Consider the following 15222-nt stretch of genomic DNA (forward strand, 5'->3'; position numbering starts at 1 on the left):
TGTTTTTATTACCTCTGGATTCTCTTCCATGGAATCCGCTATGCCACACAGTCATGTTTTCACAGTAGCCCAGGTCAGACAAACTAAACACTGGTTCTAAATACAGCCTTTCACTTTTTTGCATGAGTTTCGTGGCCACCATAGGTTCTTCTTCATGCATGGAAGGGGAGGGCAACACGAAGTATTTGCAGTCTACAAGCTCACTGCTAGACACCATTAAATGCTACAATCTGGTTCTTTAAGGGAAACCAATAAGAACATAGTGCTGGTTCACAGTTGATTCAACTTGTCAATCATCCAAGAACCGACTTGCTTTTCCACAGGCTTAGAGAGCAAAGTCATGACATCACTGTACATGCCTCCAGTTACTAACTTCAAACATTTCACATTCTGACACAGTAGGTGGCAGTAGAGTTGAGCGATATGTTAAAAATTGTCCAAACAACCATTGTCAGGCCATCAATCGGTGATTGGTGATATCTTCATCCCCCTTCCCGTCCTCTCGGGTCTCAGTTGGGAGATGTGCACAAGCGGTGAATTCACTACATCATGCCTGCTGTGTACGCTCACCATGTCCAATACCGAACTAAGACGAGCTTAATTGTCTCAGTAAATCCTTGAAAAATTCACTTCATTCAAACTCGACAAAATAACATATAAAACTCACCAAAACCATCTGTTATTCTGCCCACTCTTACAACAACCATCAGCTCTAGTTTGGTCAAATTAAATCCTTAATTCACTGCTTGAAAAGAGTGCAAAAAGTCAAATTCTGCAGGCTGTTTATCTCTCACTCCTCACCCAGCTCAGCGCACTCATGGTCCGGCAAGTGGGTGTGTACTGTGCTGCTGGATGACAGTGTGGCGTGAAGTAGTGGCTGTCACTCTGCAGACTATTACATTAGCAAAATAAGATGACAAAAAAATGCCCCAAAAATTGGTACAAAAAAGCAACTGGCAATGGATTCAGTCCATTGTTGAAACATGATATATTCATCCAATCGCCCAAACCCAGGTGGCAATAATGTGCCATAACACTGGTTGCCACTCGCAATAAAAAGGAAGAAAAAGAAGCACAACAACTTCAAACTACCTTACCAACAGATCGATCACATGGACAGGTACTCAAGCAAGACATGACTGTATCACGACTATACTACACTATATTTGGTAATCTGCTAGATTAAGTGACGTGCTTGTGCATTAACTCATCAGTATTAATGCTGTACTTATTTAATATAATATATTTAATATATGAGATACTTAACTGAAGTAAAGGAGTCACAATGGTGGACATTTCCTTTTTGTTGCTCATGGTAATCCCGCCCCCAGCCCCTGGCGTAGCAGTTTTTACTCTCTTGGCCTAGGAAAGTGTTAGGTTTCAGGGTTGAGAGTCGGTTCATTGGCTGTCGAAACACAAAGAACTGGTTCAAAATTAGGCTCTGGCTCTGAACCAGCCCTGGAACTGCCTCGGTCGAAAAGCGGTATCTGCGAGGTTGAAGATTAATGCCAAAAGATGTGTTTGGGTTTGCTTTTGAACGTGTCGACTGCGCTAGTCTCTTTGATTTGAGTAGGAAGACGATTCCAAAGAAGAAGGGCTATCTGGATGAAGAGATATCCCTCCAGATACGTGGGTCGAAATCCCCTTTAAAGGTCAAAGACACTGGAAGGTTTTGAATCCCAATGCCAGCTGGGAACAATAGTTTTCCGCAGGAAAGAAAAGGATTACTAATGCCCCTCCTTACAGAGTAGCTACTGACAAGGTGCCCTTCAGCACTTAACCTCTGGTAGCTCTGCAGGAGTGACTCAGTAGCCGGCAGAGGAGGACAGAACCTGAGCAGCTCCCAGTGCTAACGTGAGCACCATTCTGAATATGAAGCAGCACAGCGCTGAACACAGCACCAGAACTTTCCCTCAGCGTGTTCACACAGTTACTACAGAGGCAGACTAATAAAATGAGTAAAAAAGCTTCCTCCTGTTGCACCTTCACCTGCAGCCTTTTCTCCTTTGCAGCAACTTGGCACGCATTCAACTAAATCCACCGGAGAACCTGCCAAGGAAATAGCAGGAGAGGGAGATAACCTTTTATATTTACATTTTATGACCTATTTTATTTATATACTGAGGAAATACTTAGGTGAGTGCTTTTTGCAGCTTTTTTTTTCAGTGTGTGCATGGCTTTTCAAGTATGTTGCGCTAACCTTAATATTAACTTCATATTTTTTATCTGTTTGTTGCCAGGATTTGCTACTGGAGCATTTCTCTCCAGAATGAATAACCCCCGTGGAAAATTGGTTCCTGTATATTTCTTCAAGGAAAAGTGGAGATAGACATAAATAATGTAGTAATATCCTGTGCGGGGGCGTAGGTTTGGCTGTTAGGGACATTTCTTGTTGAACGGACGATATCAGCATTCGTCTGCACCTCTTTGTCTTTTTCTGTGCCGCATTCTGCAAAACATTAAGTCAGTACATACCTGTGTATATCTTGCCAGGGGTGCAGACTTGTCAGGGGTGAAAAGGTGACAAAGACGCCAACCCCCTAGGGTGGTCTGGGGGCATGCCTCCCTGGGAATACATTTTTTTTAAATGTCAGGTTTTTGTGCCAATTTTAGCCTTTATAAATCTTTTTGAACCTTTCCTGCCCCTAAGGGAATTTGTTTTGCAAAAGAAGCATAAAATGACAGCACAGAATAGGCATAAACATAAGTATCATAGAAATATCATTTAACAAAAGAAAACACTAAAAAATAAACATAAAAACATGTGGGAAATTCATAACTGACATGAAGTGCGGTTCAAAATATGTATGATGATATAGGGAAAAACTGTGATGAAAAAAAAGTGATGTAACCCTGCTCAAGGTTTTCCTTTGATATTTTTGCGACAAAGGTAGCAAGGGCTGGAGAACGTGGCATGTTCAGGTTGTACACAGTGTGCTTACATGTCAGAGTCATGAAAGTGTCCATAAGGATTTAAAATTTTATACCAAGATGGAATAAAAACGATGAAAAACAAAGATTGTAACAAATGACACTGTTTATTTGGGAGCCAGATAATCAGACTGTGCAATATTTCGATGTACATTTCAGTCCCTTGGCTCTATTTTTTTTTTATAAAATAAAAGGGTACAGAGCCTGATGGAAAAGTATAGACAAGTATGATGAAGGAAAAGCGCTTTCCTTTGTGACCAGTGAACAGGTACTGTTGGGTGGGTCAAAAATACTGAATTTTGCTAAAATATTAATATAAAAAAGAAGAAGAACTAAAATCCAATAAATAATAATAGGTGTATCTTATTTGTCCAGTGTGTTTAAGAATGTTTGATACTGATTTGATCTGAAGTCACTGAGTCACAAAATTAATGGTAGGTAGGCAATGGTATGAAAAAAAACCTTTCTATTTTTGCATATTTTATTTAGATAGGCAGTGAAAACCCTTCACGAAAAGACTGTATGGCAGGATTTTGATGTAATTCCCCCTTGATTGATTAAATGGAATTAGTTGAGGAGATAAATGGCCTGAGGGAAGGGGCTGCTCTTCAGTCTGGTGGTACAGCAGTGTTGGTACTTCTGTATCTCTTGTCAGACAGCAGCAGGGTGAACAGGCTGTGGCCTGGGCGGGTGTTATCTTTGAGCATCCTCTGACCTCTGTACGGGCACCTCACCTCCCTGATATCACTGGTGCTCGAACAAAATGGGTACCAGTGATGTTCTTGGCAGTTTTGCTGACCAGCACAGGATGCCAGTTTGTGAGGTTTCCAGGGAAATATCAGGAGATGTCAGTTAAAAAAAAAACAGTCAAGAGAGTGCAGAGCCAGGTCCAAACTTGTATTAAAGAAAAACACAACATACACAAGAACTGACAAATCAGATGGAAAACAGTCACAATGTCATTTCAGTTCAGTTTTTTGTCATTTTCACTGAGCTTGGCATTTGTGCTCTTTGCAAGTGACATAATTAATAAGTAGCAAAGGTGCATTTTAGCGAAAGGTCCACACCTCATAAATTCAACGTTAATGTTTTTGTTGTTGTTGTTGTTTTTTTTTCACCAGTCTGGTTGGGCTTGTGGGTCAGAAATCTACTTGCCCTAGGTCTGTTTTTACTTGCCTCTGTTCAAATTGCTCTAGTAATTAGCAGTCATCAAGAAACATAAAGGACCAGTGTTTTAGACATTGTCATGGTTAATTTAGGGGTGCAACATCTATAAAATTTTGTTTTGTCCATTTGATATGATAATAAATAGAGAGCAGGAAATCTCCATGTTGGAGAGGCAGAAAAATAGCATTTCTGTCATTTTTGCATAGAAAAAATAGTTCAAACATTAATGGATTATCAAAATAGTTGAACAGTTTAATTCTTTTTGACCACCTGTCTGGTGAGTTGCTAGATTTACTCGCCCTCCATTGCATTTTAATTGCAGCTCTTATTGTTGAACCCTGAACTTGGTTTGAAACAAGTCGTGGTTATGACAGTATTATCCTTCCTAATATCATTTTAGCTTAAAGAAAATGGAACCATCATGAGCTAAAGTTAACATTAATGTCGCACTTTGGATGAGGAGCTCAGCTTTTGTTGTAGTTGTCAGCAAAATACTAACATTAGTTAGTAAAGTTAATAGTTAAAGGAGTAGCCTGAGGGCCCTAAGTATTGTCATACTAGTGGAATAACTAGCTAATGTTTGACATTTATTGTTGTTAAATCAAAACAACGCAACCTCATCAGGCCAACTATAATTTCAAAGCTTGACATATAGTCATTAGGGCTACAACTGATCAGTCTCTCTGGGAAGCTGCGATGTTGCAATCGCAACAATTAATGCAAATTCAGCCAATCCCTGTGAATTCTGCGCAACCTCGCAATTTTGTCTAATCACCACAACTTTTCCACAAATTTGACTAATCAATGTAGTGTCTTGTGAGTTTCAGTAATCACAGCAGTCCCCACGCTAAAATCATACATGTATGTCTCAGTGAACTGACTTTATGTTTTCTTAATTTTGTCACAGGTATTATTGTTGTCTTAACAATTTTAAGCTGGTTTTGAGTTTGAGCTCCATATCATTTTGCTTCTTGGTAGAATATCTCTCAGATGAACTTCATTTACATTTAAAGGATATTTTGTTAGAATTTTTGTAATCTTGAGCTTGAACAGTCAGAAGAGAGTGCGGTTTCATTCTCCTTGGAGAAAGCTGCCTTTGATTTTTAATGTATTATTCAAAAAATGATTTAAAGAATTTAAAAATTGCAACTTTTTTGCAAACTTTATTTTTTTTTTTTAGGAAAGCAGCCTGAAATCATTCATTCAATCAATCAGTCAATCATTTTACGCTGCAAAAATCCTCCAAAAAACCTGTGAAGTCCTGGAGGGACTGACTGATTAATCTGATTGTTTTCTTGATCAGTCGATGAGTTGTTTGGTCCATAAAATATCAGAGAATTGTGAAAAACATTGATCAGTGTTTCCCAAAGTTGACATCCACAAATGTCTTTTTTTTGTCCACAACTCAAAGACATTTAGTTTGGTGCTAGAGAGGATTAAAGAAACTAGAAAAAAATCACATTTGTGAAGTTGAAATCAAAGAATTTGGACAGAAAATGACTCAAAACAATTAATCAATTGTTAAAAAAACCTGGTGATTAATTAATTAAGATATTCAGACACTTTGCTTAACATTTTCGTAGGACACATTAAATAAATTCAAGAAAATAGATTTGTGTAACCAGTAAGAAGTGTGTTATGCTTTTCTGGTCTAAGCTATTTATAACCTCACCTTTCTTTCACCTGAGACTGTAAAGTCTGTGGCTCCATCTGTCTGTGCATCACTGTGCTGGTACAGCTGCTGCTACCAGGATTTTTTAAATGATGCATGGCATTTAAAAAAAAAAAAACTAATCCCTTAGGCTTGCTGTGGCCAATTAGCATATAAATAATGTAATATATATAACTGTAGTACATTTGACTGTTTTGAATTTTCACATTTTGGCACAGCATGAAATGAAACAGCCTCGTCTCCTACACGAGCCAGCAGAGGAGAAACACCTTCAAATGTGAAAGACTGACAAATGAAAAAAAAAAAAAAAAGCCAGTGGATCAACAGGTCAACTACAGGGCGGGGACACTCCCAGCATGCAATGCCATGAGAAACTGCAATCAGATTCTGTGATAAACAGCTTCCTAACAGTAAAAGGTGTTTTTTTTTTACCCTTGAGAACGTGGTGGAGGTGTGTTCTCACAAAGTGACTGTAGGGAGAGTGTCACCTGCAGGTCATCGAACCAGACTACCTCTGCTAGCACTTTTTCTCCCTGGAAAAAAAGCCCTTGTTTTGCCCACATGGCAGAAAACAGTGGTGAATTAAATTTGGTGACAGATACAATGCGCTTCCTGTATTTGCAATATTGCAAGCCTATTTTAATGTGTAGCAAGAGCAACAGAAAATGCTCCTTTCTCACTGTGAATGCTGTCCCAATACATTATTATGGATTCCACTGCTTTCCTTGACCTGCCTGACTGCATGCTCACATTAACAGCAACTATAGGCTGGGTTTTGGTACTGAATACCTTTAAGTTATCAGCTGAAATAAGCCAGTACCAAATAATATAGAACTTCTCCAGTCAAACTATACCAGCTTTTTTGTACTCAGATCTATAAAAAGTGGTTGTGCTTGCAGTCAATCACCACAAGTGTTCTTCGGTTTAAAGCAATGTGTGATTGGCCCACTACCACAGTAGCTACGATCAATACAGTCTCTGGTGTGGTGAAGTCGAACACGGTGTACTTCATGGAGTTGGATGTTCAGTCTGCCAAGATGCCACCAAACCGAAAGGAAAGGAATCACTTTAATGATGCTGGTATTGGTACTGGTATCGCAATTTTTTAGACACCCAACCCTACCAGCGACATAGCAACGAAACACCAAACATGACGGACTTCAATGAGCTTGTGTGTAGAGTCAGTGATAAGGGATTGTCAAGCTGCTTTTGTTTTATTGATGTTGCATTGTAGGGTCAAATTGAACTGGAAACTGGCTTACAGCAAGAATACATTCTTCTTCCATTGTTTGCACAGTACAGGAATCATGGGTAGACAGAAAGTGGATGCTGTGGAACAAAAACATGATTGGTTGATGTGCCACTGCATCATTGGAGTGCTGAAAAAAAAAAATGCCAGCTCAACTTTGATTTGTAGTGCCTCACACCCAACGATTGTCAGATATCGGTTTCTTGCTTCATGCTGCCAGCTTCAATTGAAAATGACTTCCCCCGAAACTCTTAATTCTAAGGAATTAAACTTTATAGTATAGATTTGAACATAATACCAACGGTCTGACACTTTCCCATAATAAAGGAGACATGGAAATCACCTAAGGTTTTGCCAAATCAAACTAAAATGAAAACTGAATATTGACAAATAGGATAGACTAATCAATTTTCTAATCAGTGTGGACCTGGCGGCGAATTAGGGTCAAGTTTAAAAACAAAGTCAATATTATTTTAGCGTGTGCACAGCATGTGTTAATATGATGTAAAGCAAAGAGGGGAAAAAAAAATTCTAATGTTAAAATCCACTGACCGATGTTAGTGAAATGCAGGGCTGAAATGATCTTTAATTCTGTGATGCACAGTCTGAGGGCTGCCAGATCACGAGATAAAATATCCCTCCTCTTTGCTTTTTCACTCTTCATTAATTTAGCCCACTTTTTACATTTAATGAAGACAGAAACAGATGGAACAGTGTAGAAATACTGAGCTCTGGTAAGCCTCACAGTCTTTCTAAATAAGGCTATTTATCCCATGTAAAATATGCGTCAGCAGGCTTAAATAAAGAGGCTACAGTTTAATGACCATTACTGACCTTTAGACCTTCAAGACCATTAGGACTCCTCAAAGAGAGACATTTTTGCTCTTTTACTGTTGAGGGCTTTGACCAAATGTTTTAATTTTCTTCCAGGCTTTGCAGATATAAATAATCCTCTTTATTTTAAAGGTAACTTTCAGAGCCTGTGGAGAGCGTACTTCTCCTAAGGCAAATATGAAGGAAACCTGCTATTCCTTTTGTAAATAATTGTTCTACCCGGTATTGTTTTGATGAAGTCAAAGATGGTGTGAGTCAACTTCATGGTGAGAGTTTAGCAAAAACATGAAGATTTTCAAAGACTTGTTCTTGTCTTGCCAGATTTTCTGACACATATTGTGTCTGTTTATCTAAATCAATTGATAATTCTGTGATTCCCAGGCAGATAAAAACATTTTATGGTCCTAGAAGGATGAAAATTTAGTTTATAAGAATCAAAAGTGTTGCTTCTTTAAATATGGGAACCTATCTGCTTTTTGCACAGATCTTTCACATTAATTTCTGTGGAGTCAGCTGACCTTCAATGATCTCCATTGTGGTTAACGCTGTGAAATGATTGCAGTTTGGTTAAGTTTAGACATAAAAACTACTTGATTAAGTTCAGGAAAAGATTGTGTTTGGGTTCAAATAAATATGTTACATAACGTAAGTTACATATAGGGATGAGTAAATGCCCCATTATCTGCATCTGTATCCATACTTGTACTCTGAATGGGCAGCGTTTAAACCAGATGTTGGTGGTGATTAAACCGGAGGTTGTTAATTGAAACCCATTTATTCAGAAGTTGCAAAATTTGTAAGATAAGATGAGATAAAATGAGATGAGATAAGATATTGCTTTATTAATCCCACAACAGGGAAATTTGCCGTGTTACAGCAGAAAAGTGGATAGCAAAATAGAACAAGCATAAACAAAATCAGTAAATAATGAATAAGTAAACAAGCACTGTAAATAGGAGGATATATAAAAATAGAAACAAAATAAACAAGCATGTCACTGACTGAGTTGATACAATATGCATCTTGATACATTCTCAATTATATGATGCATCTTTGGAATTTTTTAAACAGCTTACTATACGTACTATATGATTCAGCCCTGTCACAATGCAATGTGATCTTTATGTTCTTATTCTGTCAATGATATGTTTGTAGGGTACTATTCATTGCAAGAAGAAATCCTGATAGTTTTACTAAATCCAGTAAAAGGAGAGACAGAGAGAAGGGGACATTATAGTGGTGTTAACATCTGATTAGGAATCCCATGTGTAAATGAGATACTGTAGCCTGAATGAGAATCCCTGAACAAACTGTGAAACTGTTTCAAATCTGTTTTTGCAGTAAGATGATCTGCTGCTCTGTTTCATCTGAAGAGTTCTGTGGTTATGATTGAATCTGACTGCGTAGAGGAAGTGTGGTGTGGAGGAACAGTGATGCTACATGGGTCAGGAGAAAGCAGCAGCGTTTCTCATCTTTATTATGAAGCCCAAACTTATTCCACACTTGCGCGGTGCGATGTCTGTTCTTTCACTGTCTCTTTTATGGAAGCTCTTGTTTTGTGTGAGTGAGGCAGCCGGCATCCAGCGAGAGCGGCACAGGCAGAGGCAGGGGGAAGAGAAAACAGAGGAAAGTTACAGCCATTGTTCCTTGATGCCAAAAATTGAAACATATGTGCATCCTAGTCAGATGCATTGATACGCTAGTGCTGCAATGATTTTTTTTTTTTTTTCGGCTTCCCGTTCAGCTTTTTACCGATACAGACCTGAGTGCATGAGTGAATCGTTACACCTCTATATTATAGTATTATTATTGGAAAACTATTGACAGAACAGTCTTAGAGATGAACTTCAGTTCTATCGTTTTGATCATAACAGTAAAAGAAGAATTTTGGATAATTCTTTTTTTTATTTTTAATAAACATGCATGTATAAACTGCAATGAATCAATGAACACAACACATGCAGTATTAGTTACCCAATGAGGATTTTCCTTCAGCACGACAACAGATATTGACACATTTTACTTACTGAAAAGCACATTACCGGTACCAGGTACTCACACAGTAAGCTTAGTATGTTAATTTATGTTGCGTACGTGACATACATTATGTAATCTTGATGTACATGATGCACCTAATGTATGTTATGTAAATTAAACTAAGTTAATGTTGAACTGTGGTCTCCTCCTGAGTGACTTATCTGTCCAACCTACCTCCTCTGTGCGCCGATCTAGTCGCTCTTTATACTACATCACCTGACATTTCTTTGTCTATGACATTCACACATAAAATGACTGCACTGCAGAAAGTCAAAAGTCAGGGCACACAAAACCGAAAAGGGCGTTCTGATAATATGTGCCATTTAGTGAGAGCTGGCTGTCTGCTTTAGTTAGTTAGGTTATATGACAGATTGCTGCGCCAAAACAATTTGGTACAAAATAATAAATAGTGAATAGTATTACAACTGCATTATAAGTTTCCCAATATTGTGATAGCTGATTTAAGTTATCCTAATTATTAATCAAGCTAAAACCTTAAAAATATCCCTGTATTTGGGTCATTTTTTTCATCTCCATGGTAATTGTCAGATTGATAGTAGCTCCTGTTTGATTCACCTCCCTTCATACGTGCTCCCTTTAGCTTTCTTTTCTGTCAATCAGGTTCCTTATAGTGAGTTCTGGTAGTCCGCTTCCATTTACAGCCTCATTCCTTCAAATTCCCCTCACACCTCCATATCCCCTGCATTCAGCACCACACACAGACTGCACACATTAGTTTTGGCCGAGACGTGTTAATCTGTGAACCTGAAATTTCTTGTTTTGCTCTATTTACTGTGAACATTGTGTGTGTGTGTGTGTGTGTGTGTGTGTGTGTGTGTGTGTGTGTGTGTGTGTGTGTGTGTGTGTGACTCTGGGGTTAGCAAACACTGCTGGGCGTGTGAAGCCCCCCGCCTGGCGTGCTACATGTGTGTATGGACCGCATGTGATAAGTTGAGCTGAGACCTGCAGACTAATCAGCCGGGCGCTGATGCTTTCTGCTCTGAATTCATCTGCCCACATCTGTGAGCTTACTTCAACTGCAGGGTGTTTTGGATTTAAAAGACTCTTTTCACAGTTTGTGCAAACTCATGCCAAATTTATAACATCCATTAATAAAAAAAAAAAAAAAAAAAAAAAAGAACTGGCACACAGAACTGAAATGCCTTTCCATTCTTTCATACTGATACTATCAGTAAATGTTCTGCCAAATGCTGCTTTAAAGTGGTGTAAATACTCCAGTGCATTCTGAGTCTTTTATGTTATATTTATATTCTGTTGTTTCCTGGCAGAAAAAAGACTTGCATTTGGACGAATACAGCAAATGATCCAGCTGGTGTTGTTGTTTTAACCTGGCTTTATGAATTAGATCAAAAGTCTTAATGTGGTAATTGTTGTGCACAATCTGTGTGTTGTCACTGGTGTCAGATGACATGCAGAATGAGAATTTAGTGTTTTTAGTTGTTGTAAATACCTTTGTATGTAATATTGTATTACTATAACACACATATTCAACACAGTCTCACTACCAGCTCATGAAATACAGCAGGTTGGTCAGGGGTCCTGTACTTCAAACTAAAACTGTGATCTAAAACTGTGAACTCTGTGATCAATTTCGTTCTTGACAATTGCAACAAGTCATGTCTTTCCAAAAAAAAAAAGAAAAAACAGAAAAAAATGTTCATGTAAAAATGTCTTTGTTTGTCTTGGTTAGCTATACCCTAACGATCCCTGTCTCACTTCCTGGTTTAAAAAGGCGGGAACACTGCTCAAGCACTGGTAAACTTGTCTCAACCATAGCATGTCAGGCTAAGCTAAATAAGAATTATATTTTATAAAGGGTTTTTTGGATTAGTCTTCAGAGAAAATTAAATACTCATTACAACTACACTGTGAAATGAAAAAATGTTTTGTCAATCTACTAAAGGCTACTAAGGGTTATAACTGTGAAGTGATGTTTTCACTCGCTGTTTGTACAGTTTGGACCTCTTTTTCCAAAGAATTTCTCAATTTCTTATATTTTTGCACTATTAGCTACAAGACTAAATAAAAAAAGGACTATGTGGTGAGTTAAAGGGATAGTTCACCCAGAAATGAAAATTCAGTCGCTGAGGACATAGGGTCCCACACTACCTGTTGAGGACCCATGACACAAGTGACAGATGTCATATAAGTTTAAATGAAGTAAAGTTTGACTTTGGGTTTCAGACACAACATGAGCCTTGGTCTCCTGGGTCAAAGTCCTGTCCACTTCTTATATACCAGCTGACTTTGACACCAAATGAAAACATGACACTGGGACCACCTAAAGAAATGCCACCGGAGGGGTACCTACAGCGTCATACTTTGAAGCATAGAAGCGCTAACCAGGCTGCTGTATTTGATGCATTTGGACTGAAATGTTAAATTCATTCATAATATACACAAGCTTTCTTCTCATCACTTATCACAACGTGTAAATACACTCCTAACGTATGGTTTTGTTCTGACAGTATCATTTTGGAACCGATTCCGAAAGAAAAATGTTCACATGTATTAAGCTCTGACGCTAACCAATGTCTTCACAAATTTTATCTTAAAGTGGTTATAAACTGCCGGGTAATTTAGTTGGTATAGGTTGTATTTCAACAGATAGAGAACGTTCTATTTTGATTTTATGGTATGCATATTGTGTGTCATTTTGATGGAACGTGAGGCACAGAAACATCTGTTTTTCTTTGTTTTTTTCACCTGTTACCCTCTTGATCTTTTTTGGCATCGAGGTGGAAGGCAGTGCCGGCATGCACATGATCTGTGTTCGCTGGATCACTGGGACTGCGTGTCACATCCTGATATGAACTTCTGTGTAGTGCTTGTGCAGTGAATACGTTTGCTGCTCATTAAAGAGAGCTCTCATGTCTTGAGTGATGTGATCTAAAGGATGACGCGTGTGTCATTACAAGTCAGTGACAAATTTTGCCTGAGTTCAACTTCTCAAGGAGGACTCAGGAGAACTTTAAATTGCGACGGGGGCTCATTCCGCTGATAAGTCTTCCAAGACTCGTCTGCTGAATCTGAATTTTGTGAGCTCTGGAACTTTACAGACTGTTTTGGTTCACTCCCGCCACCATCGTGACGTCATTTTCGGCCACAGAAGACAGCTGTTTTCAGAGAAAAATCTCTGAAACCACACGCTTAGCAACAAACAGCAGAGAGACACAGTTAAAGACTAGCTGGTAAACAAAGTGAAGCATTTAGCAGCTAAAGAGCCAGAGATTTCCCTCAGGAGTTGAGACAACAAGCAGAGCTAAAAGAGAGTGATTATTGGAGTGACATTTATTAGGTGGACATAAACACGACTCCAAAATTTTATTTATTTATTTTTTTTGTTGTTGTTGTTTTTGCCTACACGTATGTCCAACTTAGAAGTTCCAACCATATGATAAATGTTAAATAAGCCATATGCCGTATGAGGAGCAGCAGCTTTTTTAAGTTAGTAATGGAAGTTATTTTCAGACCTGGACTGACACATGTGGCTTGAAAGGCTGATTGACGAATATTAGTGTTGTAGTACTCAAGGTTTGCCTTGCTTCTGAGACCAGTCTCAAGAGCACTTCTTAAAGGTCTTGGTCTTGACTTGGTCTTGACCACATTTTTCTTGGTCTTTTCTCAGTCTCTGACAAAGAGGACTCAGAGGACAAAGAGGTTTCATTTCAAGACCAGTTAAGATGTTGCTAAATCGGTCTTGCAGATCTTCTGCAATAAATTTTATCTTCTTAAACCACAAAGAGTTCATCTGCAAATCAGTGTCTGAAACAAAGCAGATGGTAGTATGTGGATATAGGTTTGTTATATATGTATGTAATATATACATTTGCTCGTGTCAGCTCCAATCAGGGTTGCCAGGCCTGTGTTATTTCCGTGGAACTGGGCTATTTTTAGTGATGCCACAGGATGAATATTTTGTCCACTGTTTGGGTGGACATATTTAGCTTGCAAATTGCATTAATAATTTCTGTAAATACACATCCATACATCATTTATTTACACCTAAACCCTACCAAACCAGCTCGTACACACAAATACATTGTGCCTATGCTCTCTGCTTGCCAGTGCCAGTCTTATGGGCCATTGGATTGGCTTTGTCACACAGACCTGGCAACCTTAGCGCCAACATAAACACTACAATCCAAGTTACTACTCCCTCAAAAGATCTTGAGACGTGACAGCACTCAGTCTTGACTTGGTCTCGACTTTGCCTCCACTCCATGAATTCTTGGTCTTGTCTTGGTTTCGATACACTCTGGATTTGGTCTCAGTTTAAGTGCTCTTGATTTGAACACTGGAGCCAAATACAGCCTTCATATACAGTGCATTCTGTATGCTAGTAGGCTATTTTTTTTATATCTAAACAATATAATTCGATGATGTAAGCCAGCAATACGTTGGGCATTTGGTCAACTCATGATTATAAACTGTAAAAGTGACAATTAAGTTGATGACTTTAAACTACCACACTTATCTAATTACAATGACTTTGTGATATGATATATAAGGGATAATGTACAATGGGAAGGTTAATATTGCAAAATAATCCCTGACAGGGTGTTGCAGGACTTGAATCATCCTGAGGGGGTTTATTTAGCAATAATGACCTGCTCACTGTACATTTATTGCACTTCATACACGGTTACTTGACAAAAAAGTCAATATTTTGAACAAAGATATTGATTTCAAAATGATTTTATGGATTTAAAAATAATGTATTGCTCCTCAAGTATCTATAATCAGAGCTGCGTCCATAGCAATGGTCTGTTCTTCATAGCAACAGTTTGTTATACATAGCAACAATCTGCTAGAAAGACATAACAGTTCTTAGAATGCTGTTATTGACCAAACAGAATTGAAAAATGTTACAAAGATATGTAATATTGCTGATAATGATATTTTACTGTGTATAGAGTTATGTATAATTTAAACCAGGATTAAACTGTGTAAGTTGTTTTTCCTCCATTCCACAAGACAGAAGCAAGTTCACAAAACGTTTTCACATTGTACTGAGGAACAGCTGCAGGTCTTAAGTCTTAACAACTTGTATTTCATATTTATACCAAAGAATAAAATCTGGCGTTTTTACAGGACACTCTGTTAAAAAACTGCCTTCTCATCAAAATCCCACGACCACAATCACAACTGTACCTTCTATAGAGCAATTTCACCTTTCGTAGCACCTCATCAGATGCAGCTGGATGTCAAAATTATCCCATTTTGAAATATTCTTGAGCTGTGTTTTTCTTAGAGGTTTTATGAAGCAGAGACAAAGCACTGAGCTGAAGACCTAAATCTCTAACGTGTC

General features: G+C 38.3%; 1 protein-coding gene across 2 annotated transcripts in view; it reads left to right on the forward strand.

The window, feature by feature from the left end:
* The window catches only part of opcml (opioid binding protein/cell adhesion molecule-like), a 535516-nt gene that overhangs the window by 367964 nt on the left and 152330 nt on the right, over positions 1-15222 (forward strand). The window lies entirely within an intron of this gene.

Source organism: Lutjanus erythropterus, chromosome 11, assembly GCF_056507025.1.
Source record: "Lutjanus erythropterus isolate fLutEry1 chromosome 11, fLutEry1.hap2, whole genome shotgun sequence".
Taxonomy (NCBI): Eukaryota; Metazoa; Chordata; class Actinopteri; order Lutjaniformes; family Lutjanidae; genus Lutjanus; species Lutjanus erythropterus.